The sequence below is a fragment of the Sapajus apella genome, unplaced genomic scaffold (assembly GCF_009761245.1).
Source record: "Sapajus apella isolate SASKATOON/1434 unplaced genomic scaffold, GSC_monkey_1.0 scaffold20, whole genome shotgun sequence".
Lineage (NCBI taxonomy): Eukaryota > Metazoa > Chordata > Mammalia > Primates > Cebidae > Sapajus > Sapajus apella.
Genome location: NW_022436960.1, coordinates 10,166,172 through 10,171,706, shown reverse-complemented (window position 1 = coordinate 10,171,706; position 5,535 = coordinate 10,166,172). Strand labels below are relative to the sequence as shown.

The 5,535-nt window shown below is 45.2% G+C and overlaps 1 long non-coding RNA gene and 1 pseudogene across 2 annotated transcripts; one reads left to right on the top strand and one right to left on the bottom strand.

Annotated features, from left to right (window-relative positions):
* The first annotated feature begins 2,640 nt into the window (after positions 1-2,640).
* LOC116557848 lies at positions 2,641-3,360 on the top strand. Its single transcript, XR_004271729.1, has 2 exons — positions 2,641-2,715; positions 3,027-3,360. It is a non-coding gene; the product is annotated as an uncharacterized LOC116557848 (long non-coding RNA).
* A 251-nt stretch (positions 3,361-3,611) lies between these two features.
* Positions 3,612-4,923, bottom strand: LOC116557846 (annotated as a pseudogene). The gene is made up of 2 exons (XR_004271728.1): positions 3,997-4,923; positions 3,612-3,939 (listed from the first exon to the last, which is right to left on the bottom strand). The product of XR_004271728.1 is annotated as a protein phosphatase 1 regulatory subunit 7-like (transcript).
* Between the last annotated feature and the right edge of the window lie 612 nt (positions 4,924-5,535).

The window sequence follows — 5,535 nt, the reverse complement described above, 5'->3', positions numbered from 1 at the left end:
CTGTTTGTACCATAGAAAGCAAATTTGCCAGGTGTGGTGTCTCATGCCTATAATCCTAGCACTTCGGGAGGCCAAGACAGGAGGATCACTTGAAGCCAGTTTTGAGACCGCCCAGGGCTACAAAGCAAGACCCCATCTCTACAAAAAAATTTAAAAATTAGCCTGGCAGCTGGGCATGGTGGCTCACGCCTGTAATCTCAGCACTTCGGGAGGCCAAGGTTAACGAATCATCTAAGGTCAGGAGTTCAAGACCAGCCTGGCCAACATGGTGAAACCCCGTCTCTACTAAAAATTCAAAAATTAGCTGGGCATGGTGGTGGGTGCTTATAGCTCAGCTACTTGGGAGGCTGAGGCAGGAGAACTGCTTGAACCCAGGAAGTGGAGGTTGCAGTGAGCTGAGACCATGCCATTTCACCCAGCCTGGGCAAAAGGAGTAAAACTCCATCTCAAAAAAAAAAAAAAAAAAAATTAGCCCGGCATGTTAGCACACACCTAGTGCTTGGCTGCTTGGGAGGCTGTAGTGGGAGGCTCACCTGAGCCCAGGAATTCCTGGCTGGAGTGACCTAACTGTGCCAGTGTACTCCAGCCTGGGTGAGACCCAAGGGCAGCAGCAGATTAGAAAACATGGCATTTCTTCTATACTGGCCCATCTTTGTCAAACATGTAGCCTGCTTATGAAGAAGACAGAATTGAAATCAGTATTAAAATTAATTAAAAGACCAACCTTACAAATCAGAATCTAAAAACACTGGGCCACAAACGCAAATATTATCTTGAAATTTCTTCTTTATAAACACATTTTCCAAAGAAGGAAACGTAAAATGTTCAGAGAAAAGGTTCAGATACCAATTTAACAATGTGATCTATTTTCAAAATACACAGGTAAAAATTTTTTTTGAGACAGAGTTTTACTCTTGTGGCCCAGGCTAGAGTGCAATGGGGTGATCTTGGCTCACCTCACTGTAACCACTGCCTCCCTGGTCCACGCAATTCTCCTGCCTCAGCCACCCGAGTAGTTGGGATTACAGGCATGTGCCAGCACGCCCAGCTAATTTTGTATTTTTAGTAGAGACAGAGTTTCTCCATGTTGGTCAGGCTGGTCTCGAACTCCTGACCTCAGGTGATCTGCCCACCTTGGCCTCCCAAAGTCCTGGGATTACAGGTATGAGCCCCCACATCCAGCCAGCTGTTTTCTTTAATGATTGTATAGAGATAATAGTACTATAATAAATAAGTTAAATATTAGAAATATCATAAACGAAACAAAGATAATTTCTGACCATCTATAACTTTTTTTTTGTCTTAGGTCCAGGAACATCTATAACTTTTTCTAGTTGGCATTGTTTTGATTGCCTAAGAGTACTTAATGGAAGCCTGCTGTTCCAAGTGAAACAATATTTCAAGGATAAGAAAAGGTGTATAAATTGAATTTCACTTAAAAGTTTTAATAATAAAAGTGATTCATAAAGGTTGACTAGGCTGGGCACAGTGGCTCACGCCTGTAATCCCAGGACTTTGGGAGGCTGAGGAGGGCAGATCCTTTGAATCCAGGAGTTCTAGATCAGCCTGGGTAATGTGGTAAAACTGTCTCTACAAAGAATACAAAAAATTAGCCAGGTGTGCTGGTGCATACCTGTGGTCCCAGCTATTCGGGAAGCTGAGGTGCAAGGATCATCTGAGACTGGGGTGAGGATGCTGCAGTGACTGAGCCAAGATCGTGCCACTGCACTCCACTTGGGTGACAGAGTGAAACCCTGTCTAAAAAAAAAACAAAAAGAAAAAAAACACAAATTGATTAATGATTTCTCTGACCTTTTATCAGCTTTAAAAATATCTAGGCTGGGTACGGTGGCTCACGCCTGTAATCCCAGCACTTTGGGAGGCTATGGAGGGTGGATCACTTGAGTTCACGAGTTCGAGACCAGCCTGACCACCATGGTGAAATCCTGTCTCTATTAAAATTAAAAAAAAAAACAAAAAACAAACTAAGGGCTACTTATGTAACCCAGTTTGTCAATGATTAGCTCTGTAATCTGAGGGCAAATACCTATCCTGAGATTTATCTCTGAAATAAATCACATAATTTGTAAGGTTACTTCCAACTCTAAAATTTCATGACTATGGCCGGGCGCGGTGGCTCAAGCCTGTAATCCCAGCACTTTGGGAGGCCGAGGCGGGTGGATCACGAGGTCAAGAGATCGAGACCATCCTGGTCAACATGGTGAAACCCCGTCTCTACTAAAAATACAAAAAATTAGCTGGGCATGGTGGCGCGTGCCTGTAGTCCCAGCTGCTCAGGAGGCTGAGGCAGGAGAATTGCCTGAACCCAGGAGGCGGAGGTTGTGGTGAGCCGAGATCGCGCCATTGCACTCCAGCCTGGGTAACAAGAGCGAAACTCCGTCTCAAAAAAAAAAAAAAAATTTCATGACTATTTGTATTTTACTAAATACATGCTACTTGATTTCTTTGCATTGTAGCTATCTAAATCAGGAAGGATGCATAGTAAATAAAATGCCTTAGTCCCACTGACAAACAGAAAAGAAACACACACACATACATATTTTAGGAATATATATTTTTAAAAGGATTCAGTAATCTTTTTTTTTTTTTTTGACAGAGTTTTGCTCTTGTTGCCCGGGCTGGAGTGCAATGCAACCTCTGCCTCCCATTTTCTTTTTTTTTCTTGTCTGTCAATGTACATTTTATATTTAAAAAGTCAAAACAGGGGCCGGGCGCGGTGGCTCAAGCCTGTAATCCCAGCAGTTTGGGAGGCCGAGGCAGGTGGATCACAAGGTCAAGAGATCGAGACCATCCTGGTCAACTCGGTGAAACCCCGTCTCTACTAAAAATACAAAAAATTAGCTGGGCATGGTGGCGCGTGCCTGTAATCCCAGCTACTCAGGAGGCTGAGGCAGGAGAATTGCCTGAACCCAGGAGGCGGAGGTTGCGGTGAGCCGAAATCGCGCCATTGCACTCCAGCCTGGGTAACAAGAGTGAAACTCCGTCCCAAAAAAAAAAAAAAAAAGGCAAAACAACAATGGGGTGAGAACAGGAAGCCACTACACAAGTGGCCAAGAGTTCAGATCCTTGGAGGCCGTCTTTGGAGATTTACTGGGCTCTCATTCTGGCAGCAGCACAGACCGCGTGGACATGGGGCACCGTCCCCACACCTGAGCTTTCACCTACACCCACCTGAGCTGCGGCAAGGACTGACGGGTACACGTGAAAGCAGTCAGCCTGCCCGGCACTCGTTAAAGGAGAGCTCTAAGGAACACAGCACACAGGCCTGAGGCAGCTTTTACCCATGCTTTTTTAACTTACATAATTTAAAAAAAAATGGCCTTGTCTGATTTAAAAAACCTCAGCTGTTGCAGGTCAGGCCTGCCTGAACCCTGCTAACCAGGACTGGGGCCAGCCGGGCCAGCCCCCGAGCGCCACCCGGACTGCACGTGAATGCCATTAAGCACTCTCTGGCCCTGTGTTTCACATGGATTAGGTGGAGCCTGTGACCGCCTTCTGAGAGGAGGAAATAAAGGAATTTCTAGTAAATGAACATGATGTTTCCAGTATTCTCTGTGTGGCTACAGTAACTGTCAACACTCACCCAGGAGGACTGTGTGGCAAGGTTTAATTGCAATGGCATCTGAAAACGTGTGTGGCATCATGCGTCAGCTATCGTCAGTGCCTTTATTGCCGTTGGGTTTGTGACTGTTGATACAGTGACGACCTCAGGAGCAACAGGTGGGTTAAAAAACTGTGGCTGGGCAGTTCTTTCGAGGACAGGGACGCCGTGAGGAGCAAGGAGGATTCAGAACCTGATGAACGTGGCATCGATCTGCCGCATGGAGGGGAGGGTGAGCATGACCTTTCTCCGGTACTGGGGGTCCTTCTGCAGGGGGTTCCGCTCCAGGTACACCGTCCCCAGGCTCCCTTCAGCTCGTCGAGGTCGCTCCAGCTCTCAAGAATATTGTCGTTCATCCAGAATTCTTGCAGCCCTGTTAGATGGCTGATGTTTTCAATCCTTTTGATTCTATTTGATGCAATGTCCAACATGATGAGTTTGTTATTGTTCTCCAGGCCCTTGATAAACTCGATGCCGTTGTGGCTGAGGTGCAGCTCCCGCAGGTTCACCAGGTTCTGCAGACCCTTGATCTTGGTCAGCCGGTTGCTCTGCATACTGAGGACCGTCAGGTTGGTGAGCGCATCCAGATTCTGAAGTTCAGTAATTTTGTTTTTCCCCAAAAACAAACTCTCCAGATTGGTTAATGTGTCAATATTTTCGATTGCCTGGATGCAGTTAGATCCCAGCTCTAGCATCTGTAGTTGATGTAAGTTGCTTAAGTTTTCAATTTTACTGATTTTGTTGACCAAGAAGAGTTTTTTCAGTTGTGTCAACTTGTCAATCCCTTAGATGTTTCTCAGCAGATCAAAAGAAATATCTAGAATCTCCAGCTCTGTTAGCACCTTCAGATTCTCAATCTTCTTGATCTGGTTGTTGTAAAGATCCAGCTCTCGTGTAGCTCCTCCAGATTTTCAATGCCTTTAATTAAATTTTGGCGGAGGCAGAGAGCCTTCACTTTCTTCAGTACCTCAAATCCTTCAATCTTCCCAATGCGATAGTGATTCAAATCAACATCCTCTGCATCTCTGTCCAGTTGATGGTTTCCATGTCCATAGGTAGCTCGTGTTCTTCTTCTGGGTCCTCCTCCCCATCCTTCAGGCTCTGTTCACTGAGGTCAGCCACGATGCCACTGCTGTGCTTCTTCCCTTCTTCATCGCCAGATTCTTCAGACTCGACCCGCCTGTCAACCTTTTTGATATCGGGACGGGAGGAAACCCCTCCGCCTCCCATTTTCAAGTGATTCTCTTGCCTCATCCTCCCAAGTAGTTGGGATTACAGACATGCACAACCATACCCAGCTAATTTTTTGTTTAGGAGAGACAGGGTTTCACCATGTTGGTCAGGCTGGTCTTGAACTCCTGACCTCTGGTGATCCATCTGCCTTGGCCTCCCAAAGTGCTGGATTATAGGTGTATGGCACCAGGCCCGGCTGAATAACCTTTTTAAAGCAAAATCAAAATTAGCCTGGCTAAACAATCTTTTTAAAGCAAAATCAAAGTATGGCTACAGAAGGAGAGGAAAGATCTAAATTGTAGTCAACACAGATTGGTTACTTAAGGCCTTAGATTTGCTTAAGGCCTTATACCATATCACAGCACAAAAACATAACCCACCCCACCTGGCTCTCTTAAGGTACATAATACATCAGATTATGCACATTCATTAAGTGGCATCATATCTGTATACTAGACATGGGTGTGAATTGAGGGTTTCCTTGGGTCTCTTTCAAGGACTCTCCTCTTCAGTATTTCTATTTCCTCATTTTCCTTCTATTTATGAAGAACTGTTATTTTTACATTTAATGCCCAATTTTCACCACTTGCTCATGTCAGTTCTCTGAAATGTTACTGCCTATGAACCGTGACATGTACTCTTTGTAACAGAAGCAGAAGTTAAAAGATGTAGACATCACA